This window comes from Haliotis cracherodii, unplaced genomic scaffold (assembly GCF_022045235.1).
Source record: "Haliotis cracherodii isolate W230 unplaced genomic scaffold, xgHalCrac1.p SCAF_14, whole genome shotgun sequence".
Lineage (NCBI taxonomy): Eukaryota > Metazoa > Mollusca > Gastropoda > Lepetellida > Haliotidae > Haliotis > Haliotis cracherodii.
The window spans coordinates 23,958,400-23,974,707 of NW_027266269.1; positions in this window are offsets into that span (position 1 = coordinate 23,958,400).

Sequence of the window (16,308 nt, forward strand, 5' to 3'; positions counted from 1 at the left end):
CGGTGGGGGACACCAGAAATTGGCTTCTCACATTGTACCCATGTCGGGAATCGAACCCGGGTCTTCGGCGTGACGAGTGACAGCTTTAACCACTAGCTTCTCCACCGCCCCACACCAAAATGATCCTTATAGCAAATGTATTGTTTATAATAATTTATTGTTTGAAACCTAAACCAAAACTTAATTCAAAAGTGTAATTTTCAAAAATTCTCCTTGTAGCTCAATGTGTATTTGTGCACTCACACCATAATGTATTCACGCCTCCAACTATTATCACTAGCTATGACGTCATATGCTTTATGACGTCCAAAGTATAACGTTGGCTGTCGCCTAGGACTACGTTTTACTTCTCCCTCTATTGTCACTGTTACATCATAGGCATTATGACGCCACAAATACTACTGTTGTGCGTCGCCTCAGACTACAATTTAGGTTAAAGTTTTCATTACACCTGAAGAGCCGTTGAACGGCGAAAGATCTTGTGTGGATAAAGGAATTTTGTACTTATACACCTGATGAAATCACTTGTATATACATGTATATATTTCAGTGTGTGTGTGTGTGTGTGTGTGTGTGTGTGTGTGTGTGTACTTATGTCTTCTACACATTGAGTGAGTGTTTCTGGATAATCATCTTCGACATGACAACCCGAAAATTGTGTGGGTGAGTTAATGTCTCATCCCACAGCCAGCACTGTCCCAACTGTGTCATGGCAGTACGTGTTTCTGGATATACACCTGATCTACACTACCCAGACATTGAGTGAGTCAGTGAATGTCTTGTCCATAAGTTAGCATTAACCCTAGTATATCATGCAGTCTTTAATAATGTTGTGTCTGACAAATCAGTGTTTGACAGCACAAGCAGGAGATTCTGGGGACATCATTAGAAAAAATGATATTTCATTCGGGTCAACATAGTGAATTTGACTGATATTGATTTATCTTGAAGGTCAAGCCAGATATAAAGGGAGGTTATTCGTGGTAGAGGGCGCAACCGCGAGGGGGTATATATAGGGATTGTAAAGCCCGGGTAGTTTAATCTCTCCTGTGGTGTCGCCGTTACAGTGCGGTCTGTTTATTTTATGTTTAAGTCCTGTGCGTTATGGTTATGAACATTTTCTGTTGTCAGGGGTTGGCAGTCTGCAAGGCAAATGTCGTCACAGTGACGAGTATGGTTCTGAACCACAGAGCGTGGATGGTACATGCATGTATCTTACAGTAAGATGTTACTGTGTCAGTGACTGGCGTGGGTTCTGAAATCATATGGATCCAGGCTAGTGATGCTACTGGTGTTTGTAAAAAGGAAATTTCAATGCAGAGTAAATGCCTCGGCGTGTGACACAGGGGAAGTCACATTGTATGTTTGTTGTTTATATCTGGCTTGACGAGGTTTTGGAAGACAACAGTAAGGAATAATTTATTGTTTGATAGGCATTACTTAGAAGTTGAAGTTATCAATAATATTGTGTCGACTTAAACAGTAAGGAAGGTGAGAGATGTCTGTACAGTTAGGCTTCAAGTCTACAGGGGGGGGGGGGGAGGGGGAGAGAGACATAGGTAATGGGGAACAGACACAAGTAATGGGGGAACAGGGACAGGTAATGGGGGAACAGGGACAGGTAATGGGGAACAGACACATGTAATGGGGAACAGGGACAGGTAATGGGGAACAGGGACAGGTAATGGGGAACACACACAGGTAATGGGGAAACAGACACAGGTAATGGGGGAACAGACACAGGTAATGGGGAACAGGGACAGGTAATGGGGGAACAGACACAGGTAATGGGGAACAGGGACAGGTAATGGGGAACAGACACAGGTAATGGGGGAACAGGGAAAGGTAATGGGGGAACACACACAGGTAATGGGGAACAGACACAGGTAATGGGGAACAGGGACAGGTAATGGGGGAACAGACACAGGTAATGGGGGAACAGACACAGGTAATGGGGGAACAGGGACAGGTAATGGGGAACATGGACAGGTAATGGGGAACACACACAGGTAATGGGGAAACAGACACAGGTAATGGGGGAACAGACACAGGTAATGGGGGAACAAGGACAGGTAATGGGGAACACACACAGGTAATGGGGAACAAGGACAGGTAATGGGGAACACACACAGGTAATGGGGAACAAGGACAGGTAATGGGGAACACACACAGGTAATGGGGGAACAGACACAGGTAATGGGGGAACACACACAGGTAATGGGGAAACAGGGACAGGCAATGGGGGAACAGGGACAGGTAATGGGGGAACACACACAGGTAATGGGGAACACACACAGGTAATGGGGAAACAGGGACAGGTAATGGGGGAACAGGGACAGGTAATGGGGGAACAGACACAGGTAATGGGGAACAGACACAGGTAATGGGGAACAGGGACAGGTAATGGGGAACAGACACAGGTAATGGGGAACAGGGACAGGTAATGGGGGAACACACACAGGTAATGGGGGAACAGACACAGGTAATGGGGAACACACACAGGTAATGGGGGAACAGACACAGGTAATGGGGGAACAGGGACAGGTAATGGGGGAACAGACACAGGTAATGGGGGAACAGGGACAGGTAATGGGGGAACAGGGACAGGTAATGGGGGAACAGACACAGGTAATGGGGAACAGACACAGGTAATGGGGGAACAGACACAGGTAATGGGGGAACAGACACAGGTAATGGGGAACAGACACAGGTAATGGGGAACAGACACATGTAATGGGGGAACAGGGACAGGTAATGGGGAACAGACACAGGTAATGGGGGAACAGACACAGGTAATGGGGGAACAGGGACAGGTAATGGGGGAACAGGGACAGGTAATGGGGGAACAGACACAGGTAATGGGGAACAGACACAGGTAATGGGGGAACAGACACAGGTAATGGGGGAACAGACACAGGTAATGGGGAACAGACACAGGTAATGGGGAACAGACACATGTAATGGGGGAACAGGGACAGGTAATGGGGAACAGACACAGGTAATGGGGGAACAGACACAGGTAATGGGGGAACAGGGACAGGCAATGGGGGAACAGGGACAGGTAATGGGGGAACATACACAGGTAATGGGGGAACAGACACAGGTAATGGGGGAACAGGGACAGGTAATGGGGGAACAGGGACAGGTAATGGGGGAACAGACACAGGTAATGGGGAACAGACACAGGTAATGGGGGAACAGACACAGGTAATGGGGGAACAGACACAGGTAATGGGGAACAGACACAGGTAATGGGGAACAGACACATGTAATGGGGGAACAGGGACAGGTAATGGGGAACAGACACAGGTAATGGGGGAACAGACACAGGTAATGGGGGAACAGGGACAGGTAATGGGGGAACAGGGACAGGTAATGGGGGAACAGGGACAGGTAATGGGGGAACAGACACAGGTAATGGGGAACAGACACAGGTAATGGGGGAACAGACACAGGCAATGGGGGAACAGGGACAGGTAATGGGGAACACACACAGGTAATGGGGAACAGACACAGGTAATGGGGGAACAGACACAGGTAATGGGGGAACAGGGACAGGTAATGGTGAAAGAGACACAGGTAATGGGGAACAGACACAGGTAATGGGGGAACAGACACAGGTAATGGGGGAACAGGGACAGGTAATGGGGAACAGACACAGGTAATGGGGAACAGGGACAGGTAATGGGGAACAGACACAGGTAATGGGGAACAGACACATGTAATGGGGGAACAGGGACAGGTAATGGTGAAAGAGACACAGGTAATGGGGAACAGACACAGGTAATGGGGGAACAGACACAGGTAATGGGGGAACAGGGACAGGTAATGGGGAACAGGGACAGGTAATGGGGAACACACACAGGTAATGGGGGAACAGGGACAGGTAATGGGGGAACAGGGACAGGTAATTGGGGAACAGACACAGGTAATGGGGAACAGACACAGGTAATGGGGAACAGGGACAGGTAATGGGGAACAGACACAGGTAATGGGGAACAGGGACAGGTAATGGGGGAACAGACACAGGTAATGGGGGAACAGACACAGGTAATGGGGGAACAGGGACAGGTAATGGGGGAACAGGGACAGGTAATGGGGGAACAGACACAGGTAATGGGGAACAGACACAGGTAATGGGGGAACAGACACAGGTAATGGGGGAACAGACACAGGTAATGGGGAACAGACACAGGTAATGGGGAACAGACACAAGTAATGGGGGAACAGGGACAGGTAATGGGGAACAGACACAGGTAATGGGGGAACAGACACAGGTAATGGGGGAACAGGGACAGGTAATGGGGGAACAGGGACAGGTAATGGGGAAATAGGGACAGGTAATGGGGGAACAGACACAGGTAATGGGGAACAGACACAGGTAATGGGGGAACAGACACAGGTAATGGGGGAACAGGGACAGGTAATGGGGGAACAGGGACAGGCAATGGGGGAACAGGGACAGGTAATGGGGAACAGACACTGGTAATGGGGGAACAGACACAGGTAATGGGGGAACAGACACAGGTAATGGGGGAACAGGGACAGGTAATGGGGAACACACACAGGTAATGGGGAACAGACACAGGTAATGGGGGAACAGACACAGGTAATGGGGGAACAGGGACAGGTAATGGGGGAACAGGGACAGGTAATGGGGGAACAGACACAGGTAATGGGGGAACAGGGACAGGTAATGGTGAAAGAGACACAGGTAATGGGGAACAGGGACAGGTAATGGGGGAACAGACACAGGTAATGGGGGAACAGGGACAGGTAATGGGGAAACAGGGACAGGTAATGGTGAAAGAGACACAGGTAATGGGGAACAGACACAGGTAATGGGGAACAGACACAGGTAATGGGGAACAGACACAGGTAATGGGGAACAGACACAGGTAATGGGGGAACAGGGACAGGTAATGGGGAACAGACACTGGTAATGGGGGAACAGACATAGGTAATGGGGGAACAGACACAGGTAATGGGGAACAAGGACAGGTAATGGGGGAACAGACACAGGTAATGGGGGAACAGGGACAGGTAATGGGGGAACAGGGACAGGTAATGGGGGAACAGACACAGGTAATGGGGAACAGACATAGGTAATGGGGGAACAGACACAAGTAATGGGGGAACAGACACAGGTAATGGGGAACAGACACAGGTAATGGGGAACAGACACAGGTAATGGGGAACAGACACATGTAATGGGGGAACAGGGACAGGTAATGGGGAACAGACACAGGTAATGGGGGAACAGACACAGGTAATGGGGGAACAGGGACAGGTAATGGGGGAACAGGGACAGGTAATGGGGGAACAGGGACAGGTAATGGGGGAACAGACACAGGTAATGGGGAACAGACACAGGTAATGGGGGAACAGACACAGGCAATGGGGGAACAGACACAGGTAATGGGGGAACAGACACAGGTAATGGGGAACAGACACAGGTAATGGGGAACAGACACAGGTAATGGGGAACAGACACATGTAATGGGGGAACAGGGACAGGTAATGGGGAACAGACACAGGTAATGGGGGAACAGACACAGGTAATGGGGGAACAGGGACAGGTAATGGGGGAACAGGGACAGGTAATGGGGGAACAGGGACAGGTAATGGGGGAACAGACACAGGTAATGGGGAACAGACACAGGTAATGGGGGAACAGACACAGGCAATGGGGGAACAGACACAGGTAATGGGGGAACAGGGACAGGTAATGGGGAACAGGGACAGGTAATGGGGGAACACACACAGGTAATGGGGGAACAGACACAGGTAATGGGGAACAGACACAGGTAATGGGGGAACAGACACAGGTAATGGGGAACAGACACAGGTAATGGGGGAACAGACACAGGTAATGGGGGAACAGACACAGGTAACGGGGAACAGACACAGGTAATGGGGGAACAGACACAGGTAATGGGGGAACAGGGACAGGTAATGGGGAACAGGGACAGGTAATGGGGGAACAGACACAGGTAATGGGGGAACACACACAGGTAATGGGGGAACAGACACAGGTAATGGGGGAACAGGGACAGGTAATGGGGAACAGGGACAGGTAATGGGGGAACACACACAGGTAATGGGGGAACACACACAGGTAATGGGGGAACAGACACAGGTAATGGGGGAACAGACACAGGCAATGGGGGAACAGACACAGGTAATGGGGGAACAGACACAGGCAATGGGGGAACACACACAGGCAATGGGGGAACACACACAGGTAATGGGGGAACAGACACAGGTAATGGTGGAACAGACACAGGCAATGGGGGAACAGACACAGGTAATGGGGGAACAGACACAGGTAATGGGGAACAGACACAGGTAATGGGGGAACAGGGACAGGTAATGGGGGAACACACACAGGTAATGGGGGAACAGACACAGGTAATGGGGGAACACACACAGGTAATGGGGGAACACACACAGGTAATGGGGGAACAGACACAGGTAATGGGGGAACAGACACAGGCAATGGGGGAACAGACACAGGTAATGGGGGAACAGACACAGGTAATGGGGAACAGACACAGGTAATGGGGGAACAGACACAGGTAATGGGGGAACAGGGACAGGTAGTGGGGAACAGGGACAGGTAATGGGGGAACAGACACAGGTAATGGGGGAACACACACAGGTAATGGGGAACAGACACAGGTAATGGGGAACAGACACATGTAATGGGGGAACAGGGACAGGTAATGGTGAAAGAGACACAGGTAATGGGGAACAGACACAGGTAATGGGGGAACAGGGACAGGTAATGGGGGAACAGGGACAGGTAATGGGGAACACACACAGGTAATGGGGAACACACACAGGTAATGGGGAACAGACACATGTAATGGGGGAACAGGGACAGGTAATGGTGAAAGAGACACAGGTAATGGGGAACAGACACAGGTAATGGGGGAACAGACACAGGTAATGGGGGAACAGGGACAGGTAATGGGGAAACAGGGACAGGTAATGGTGAAAGAGACACAGGTAATGGGGAACAGACACAGGTAATGGGGAACAGACACAGGTAATGGGGAACAGACACAGGTAATGGGGAACAGACACAGGTAATGGGGGAACAGGGACAGGTAATGGGGAACAGACACTGGTAATGGGGGAACAGACATAGGTAATGGGGGAACAGACACAGGTAATGGGGAACAAGGACAGGTAATGGGGGAACAGACACAGGTAATGGGGGAACAGGGACAGGTAATGGGGAACAGTCACAGGTAATGGGGGAACAGGGACAGGTAATGGTGAAAGAGACACAGGTAATGGGGAACAGACACTGGTAATGGGGGGAACAGGGACAGGTAATGGGGAAACAGGGACAGGTAATGGGGAACAGACACAGGTAATGGGGAACAGACACAGGTAATGGGGAACAGGGACAGGTAATGGGGAACAGGGACAGGTAATGGTGAAAGAGACACAGGTAATGGGGGGAACAGACACTGGTAATGGGGAACAGACACAGGTAATGGGGGAACAGACACAGGTAATGGGGGAACAGGGACAGGTAATGGGGAAACAGGGACAGGTAATGGGGAACAGACACAGGTAATGGGGAACAGGGACAGGTAATGGTGAAAGAGACACAGGTAATGGGGAACAGACACAGGTAATGGGGGGAACAGACACTGGTAATGGGGAACAGACACAGGTAATGGGGGAACAGACACAGGTAATGGGGGAACAGGGACAGGTAATGGGGAAACAGGGACAGGTAATGGGGAACAGACACAGGTAATGGGGAACAGGGACAGGTAATGGTGAAAGAGACACAGGTAATGGGGAACAGACACAGGTAATGGGGAACAGTCACAGGTAATGGGGGAACAGGGACAGGTAATGGGGAAGAGACACAGGTAATGGGGAACAGACACAGGTAATGGGGGGACAGACACAGGCAATGGGGGAACAGACACAGGTAATGGGGGAACAGACACAGGTAATGGGGGAACAGACACAGGCAATGGGGGAACAGACACAGGTAATGGGGGAACAGGGACAGGTAATGGGGGAACAGGGACAGGTAACGGGGAACAGATACAGGTAATGGGGGAACAGACACAGGTAATGGGGGAACAGACACAGGTAATGGGGGAACAGACACAGGCAATGGGGGAACAGACACAGGTAATGGGGGAACAGGGACAGGTAATGGGGAACAGACACAGGTAATGGGGGAACAGACACAGGTAATGGGGGAACAGACACAGGCAATGGGGGAACAGACACAGGTAATGGGGGAACAGGGACAGGTAATGGGGAACAGACACAGGTAATGGGGGAACAGACACAGGTAATGGGGGAACAGGGACAGGTAATGGGGGAACAGACACAGGTAATGGGGAACAGACACAGGTAATGGGGGAACAGACACAGGTAATGGGGAACAGACACAGGTAATGGGGGAACAGACACAGGTAATGGGGGAACAGACACAGGTAATGGGGGAACAGGGACAGGTAATGGGGGAACAGGGACAGGTAACGGGGAACAGACACAGGTAAAGGGGGAACAGACACAGGTATGGGGGGAACAGACACAGGTAATGGGGGAACAGACACAGGCAATGGGGGAACAGACACAGGTAATGGGGGAACAGACACAGGTAATGGGGAACAGACACAGGCAATGGGGGAACAGACACAGGTAATGGGGGAACAGGGACAGGTAATGGGGGAACAGGGACAGGTAATGGGGAACAGACACTGGTAATGGGGGAACAGACACAGGTAATGGGGAACAGACACAGGTAATGGGGGAACAGACACAGGTAATGGGGAACAGGGACAGGTAATGGGGGAACAGGGACAGGTAACGGGGAACAGACACAGGTAATGGGGAACAGGGACAGGTAATGGGGGAACAGGGACAGGTAACGGGGGAACAGACACAGGTAATGGGGGAACAGGGACAGGTAATGGGGGAACAGGGACAGGTAACGGGGGAACAGACACAGGTAATGGGGAACAGACACAGGTAATGGGGAAGAGACACAAGTAATGGGGGAACAGGGACAGGTAATGGGGAAGAGACACAGGTAATGGGGGAACATACACAGGTAATGGGGAACAGACACAGGTAATGGGGAACAGGGACAGGTAAGGGGGAACAAGGACAGGTAATGGGGAACAGACACAGGTAATGGGGGAACAGGGACAGGTAATGGGGAAGAGACACAGGTAATGGGGAACAAACACAGGTAATGGGGGGACAGACACAGGCAATGGGGGAACAGACACAGGTAATGGGGGAAGAGACACAAGTAATGGGGGAACTGACACAGGTAATGGGGAACAGGGACAGGTAATGGGGAACAGACACAGGTAATGGGGAACAGACACAAGTAATGGGGGAACAGGGACAGGTAATGGGGAAGAGACACAGGTAATGGGGGAACATACACAGGTAATGGGGAACAGACACAGGTAATGGGGAACAGGGACAGGTAAGGGGGAACAAGGACAGGTAATGGGGAACAGACACAGGTAATGGGGGAACAGGGACAGGTAATGGGGAAGAGACACAGGTAATGGGGAACAGACACAGGTAATGGGGGGACAGACACAGGCAATGGGGGAACAGACACAGGTAATGGGGGAACAGACACAGGTAATGGGGGAACAGACACAGGCAATGGGGGAACAGACACAGGTAATGGGGGAACAGGGACAGGTAATGGGGGAACAGGGACAGGTAATGGGGAACAGACACAGGTAATGGGGGAACAGACACAGGTAATGGGGGAACAGACACAGGTAATGGGGGAACAGACACAGGCAATGGGGGAACAGACACAGGTAATGGGGGAACAGACACAGGTAATGGGGGAACAGACACAGGCAATGGGGGAACAGACACAGGTAATGGGGGAACAGGGACAGGTAATGGGGAACAGACACAGGTAATGGGGGAACAGACACAGGTAATGGGGGAACAGACACAGGCAATGGGGGAACAGACACAGGTAATGGGGAACAGACACAGGTAATGGGGGAACAGACACAGGTAATGGGGGAACAGGGACAGGTAATGGGGGAACAGGGACAGGTAACGGGGAACAGACACAGGTAAAGGGGGAACAGACACAGGTATGGGGGGAACAGACACAGGTAATGGGGGAACAGACACAGGCAATGGGGGAACAGACACAGGTAATGGGGGAACAGACACAGGTAATGGGGAACAGACACAGGCAATGGGGGAACAGACACAGGTAATGGGGGAACAGGGACAGGTAATGGGGGAACAGGGACAGGTAATGGGGAACAGACACTGGTAATGGGGGAACAGACACAGGTAATGGGGAACAGACACAGGTAATGGGGGAACAGACACAGGTAATGGGGAACAGGGACAGGTAATGGGGGAACAGGGACAGGTAACGGGGAACAGACACAGGTAATGGGGAACAGGGACAGGTAATGGGGGAACAGGGACAGGTAACGGGGGAACAGACACAGGTAATGGGGGAACAGGGACAGGTAATGGGGGAACAGGGACAGGTAATGGGGAACAGACACAGGTAATGGGGAAGAGACACAAGTAATGGGGGAACAGGGACAGGTAATGGGGAAGAGACACAGGTAATGGGGGAACATACACAGGTAATGGGGAACAGACACAGGTAATGGGGAACAGGGACAGGTAAGGGGGAACAAGGACAGGTAATGGGGAACAGACACAGGTAATGGGGGAACAGGGACAGGTAATGGGGAAGAGACACAGGTAATGGGGAACAAACACAGGTAATGGGGGGACAGACACAGGCAATGGGGGAACAGACACAGGTAATGGGGGAAGAGACACAAGTAATGGGGGAACTGACACAGGTAATGGGGAACAGGGACAGGTAATGGGGAACAGACACAGGTAATGGGGAACAGACACAAGTAATGGGGGAACAGGGACAGGTAATGGGGAAGAGACACAGGTAATGGGGGAACATACACAGGTAATGGGGAACAGACACAGGTAATGGGGGAACAGACACAGGTAATGGGGAACAGACACAGGTAATGGGGAACAGACACAGGTAATGGGGGAACAGACACAGGTAATGGGGAACAGGGACAGGTAATGGGGAAACAGGGACAGGTAATGGGGAACAGGGACAGGTAATGGGGAACAGACACAGGTAATGGGGGAACAGGGACAGGTAACGGGGAACAGACACAGGTAATGGGGGAACAGACACAGGTAATGGGGAACAGACACAGGTAATGGGGGAACAGGGACAGGTAACGGGGAACAGACACAGGTAATGGGGGAACAGACACAGGTAATGGGGAACAGGGACAGGTAATGGGGGAACAGGGACAGGTAACGGGGAACAGACACAGGTAATGGGGGAACAGACACAGGTAATGGGGAAACAGACACAGGTAATGGGGGAACGGACACAGGTAATGGGGAACAGACACAGGTAATGGGGAACAGACACAGGTAATGGGGGAACAGACACAGGTAATGGGGAACAGAAACAGGTAATGGGGAACAGACACAGGTAATGGGGGAACAGACACAGGTAATGGGGAACAGGGACAGGTAATGGGGAACAGGGACAGGTAATGGGGAACAGGGACAGGTAATGGGGAACAGGGACAGGTAATGGGGGAACAGACACAGGTAATGGGGAACAGACACAGGTAATGGGGAACAGACACAGGTAATGGGGGAACAGACACAGGTAATGGGGGAACAGACACAGGTAATGGGGAACAGGGACAGGTAATGGGGAACAGGGACAGGTAATGGGGAACAAGGACAGGTAATGGGGAACAGACACAGGTAATGGGGGAACAGACACAGGTAATGGGGGAACAGACACAGGTAATGGGGAACAGACACAGGTAATGGGGAACAGACACAGGTAATGGGGAACAGGGACAGGTAATGGGGGAACAGGGACAGGTAACGGGGGAACAGACACAGGTAATGGGGAACAGACACAGGTAATGGGGAACAGACACAAGTAATGGGGGAACAGGGACAGGTAATGGGGAAGAGACACAGGTAATGGGGGAACATACACAGGTAATGGGGAACAGACACAGGTAATGGGGAACAGGGACAGGTAAGGGGGAACAAGGACAGGTAATGGGGAACAGACACAGGTAATGGGGGAACAGGGACAGGTAATGGGGAAGAGACACAGGTAATGGGGAACAAACACAGGTAATGGGGGGACAGACACAGGCAATGGGGGAACAGACACAGGTAATGGGGGAAGAGACACAAGTAATGGGGGAACTGACACAGGTAATGGGGAACAGGGACAGGTAATGGGGAACAGACACAGGTAATGGGGAACAGACACAAGTAATGGGGGAACAGGGACAGGTAATGGGGAAGAGACACAGGTAATGGGGGAACATACACAGGTAATGGGGAACAGACACAGGTAATGGGGAACAGGGACAGGTAAGGGGGAACAAGGACAGGTAATGGGGAACAGACACAGGTAATGGGGGAACAGGGACAGGTAATGGGGAAGAGACACAGGTAATGGGGAACAGACACAGGTAATGGGGGGACAGACACAGGCAATGGGGGAACAGACACAGGTAATGGGGGAACAGGGACAGGTAAGGGGGAACAGACACAGGCAATGGGGGAACAGACACAGGTAATGGGGGAACAGGGACAGGTAATGGGGAAGAGACACAGGTAATGGGGAACAGACACAGGTAATGGGGGGACAGACACAGGCAATGGGGGAACAGACACAGGTAATGGGGGAACAGACACAGGTAATGGGGGAACAGACACAGGCAATGGGGGAACAGACACAGGTAATGGGGGAACAGGGACAGGTAATGGGGGAACAGGGACAGGTAATGGGGAACAGACACAGGTAATGGGGGAACAGACACAGGCAATGGGGGAACAGACACAGGTAATGGGGGAACAGACACAGGCAATGGGGGAACAGACACAGGTAATGGGGGAACAGACACAGGTAATGGGGGAACAGACACAGGCAATGGGGGAACAGACACAGGTAATGGGGGAACAGGGACAGGTAATGGGGAACAGACACAGGTAATGGGGGAACAGACACAGGTAATGGGGGAACAGACACAGGCAATGGGGGAACAGACACAGGTAATGGGGAACAGACACAGGTAATGGGGAACAGACACAGGTAATGGGGGAACAGACACAGGTAATGGGGAACAGGGACAGGTAATGGGGAAACAGGGACAGGTAATGGGGAACAGGGACAGGTAATGGGGAACAGACACAGGTAATGGGGGAACAGGGACAGGTAACGGGGAACAGACACAGGTAATGGGGGAACAGACACAGGTAATGGGGAACAGACACAGGTAATGGGGGAACAGGGACAGGTAACGGGGAACAGACACAGGTAATGGGGGAACAGACACAGGTAATGGGGAACAGGGACAGGTAATGGGGGAACAGGGACAGGTAACGGGGAACAGACACAGGTAATGGGGGAACAGACACAGGTAATGGGGAAACAGACACAGGTAATGGGGGAACGGACACAGGTAATGGGGAACAGACACAGGTAATGGGGAACAGACACAGGTAATGGGGGAACAGACACAGGTAATGGGGAACAGAAACAGGTAATGGGGAACAGACACAGGTAATGGGGGAACAGACACAGGTAATGGGGAACAGGGACAGGTAATGGGGAACAGGGACAGGTAATGGGGAACAGGGACAGGTAATGGGGGAACAGACACAGGTAATGGGGAACAGACACAGGTAATGGGGAACAGACACAGGTAATGGGGGAACAGACACAGGTAATGGGGGAACAGACACAGGTAATGGGGAACAGGGACAGGTAATGGGGAACAGGGACAGGTAATGGGGAACAAGGACAGGTAATGGGGAACAGACACAGGTAATGGGGGAACAGACACAGGTAATGGGGGAACAGACACAGGTAATGGGGAACAGACACAGGTAATGGGGAACAGACACAGGTAATGGGGAACAGGGACAGGTAATGGGGGAACAGACACAGGTAATGGGGAACAGACACAGGTAATGGGGAACAGACACAGGTAATGGGGAACAGGGACAGGTAATGGGGAACAAGGACAGGTAATGGGGAACAGACACAGGTAATGGGGGAATAAGGACAGGTAATGGGGAAACAAGGACAGGTAATGGGGAACAGACACAGGTAATGGGGAACAGACACAAGTAATGGGGGAACAGGGACAGGTAATGGGGAACAAGGACAGGTAATGGGGAACAGACACAGGTAATGGGGAAGAAGGACAGGTAGTGGGGAACAGACACAGGTAATGGGGGAACAGACACAGGTAATGGGGGAACAGACACTGGTAATGGGGGAATAAGGACAGGTAATGGGGAACAGACACAGGTAATGGGGAACAAGGACAGGTAATGGGGAACAGACACAGGTAATGGGGGAATAAGGACAGGTAATGGGGGAACAGGGACAGGTAATGGGGGAATAAGGACAGGTGATCGGGAACACACAGGTAATGGGGGAACAGGAAGGAAGGACAAGTGGTCCACTGGTAGAAGGCAGCACATCCTGTAGAGTTGCATCCAGATGCACGGATGATGAGTTGGGGTTTTAGACATTCAATGTCTGTTGGGGTTTGGTTTGTCAACATGGCATCAACAGCGGCTATGGTCACCACCACTGCTGGCCTATCTCTTAACAATAAGCTGTTCTGCCATGGTATGAATGAATTCCGTTGAACATCAGCTGAGACGAAATGAATATTCTCCACTCCACAAAATTAACAGGACATCTGCAGTTGAATATCAAAACACAACACACGCTGTTGAAGATAGACAATTTTAATTGCCATACGTTACAACCATGTCGTGAGCAAGTTAAAATGTTACAGTTTGTACAAAAATATCACAGTTAAAACCTTCAAATGAAATATCTGCTAAAAAAGATAAAATAAATGCTGGAATTGAAGAACTGTGGAGGGAACGAATGAACAGACAGATGGACAACAACAAACACTTCAATCACCTCCCAATGCTAGTCTCCCTCGTGTAGTGAGTGAGTGAGTGAGTATGGTTTTATGCCACTTTTAGCAATATTCCAGCAATATCACAGCGGGGGACACCAGAAATGGGCTTCACACATTGTACCCATGTCGGGAATCGAACCCGGGTCTTCGGCGTGACGAGCGAACGCTTTAACCACTAGGCTACCCGACCGCCCCCGTGTACACTTAGCGAGTTAGTGACACTGATCCAGTATCCGGGGAACTGTATCAGGTACAGAGCGTAAGATTCCTGTTACCTATGGCAAACACAAACTATGATTTGGCATTGATTTGGCCAAAAAATTAATCTATTTGTTAGGTTCAACTTTTCAGAATTATTGCCAACAAATTTTTGAGGGAGGATGGGGTGGGGGGGGGTTAGGGGGAGAGAGAGGAGACGGTCCATATACCGCGACGGATGCTTTGATCAGTGTACATGACTAATATCTGGCGCATCTAACCTTGGAGATACTTCATCAAGTTATCCTCACATTGTTAGTCTAAGATGTCTGCTGGCCTGTCTGCGGGCCTGTATAAACAGTACATATATTATTTTTTCCATTGATGGTAATTTTTCAAATCTAGATGACCTAATCTAACGATCCAATTGAAAAAAGGTCAGTGTGCATTATAATTAACAAGGTACAGTTATTTAATTATTATAACTTTTGTACCAATTTCACACTTTACTACAGACATGTGGAAACCACCTATTGTACAGTTTGGCACAAAACTATAATTAATAGTACTGGACTTTTGAAATTATTTAATCCCAAATGGATAAAACAGTTAGCTATAAGAATACAACATAATTTCTAAATGTCAGTGTGCTTATTTTGTAGCAAATGCATAAATGTGGGGATATAAGTATTTCCCTGAATTTCTAACGTGCATTGACATTCCACTGAAGACATTATACAGAGCTGCGACGACATGTAGGAAGGCTACAATGCAGTGATGTCCGAGTGACGCTACCATCATTAACTCTTGTCGGAAGATATATAAAAACTGTCATAAAATGGAGAATAATTTGCTTTTCGTATGGCATATCACGTCGCAACTTGCAATTAGACTTTTAATTTGTGGTTCTGCTTAAGACTGGCGATAGACTGACTTAAATATGTCGTGACATGACTCATGACAGTTCGAGCGGCACAGTAACCAGGCAACATAACAGCAGACATCTCTGACACAATGTGTTCGGCTGAATGTCAAAGGGAGACTACTCCTCCTCAACATTTTAATCACT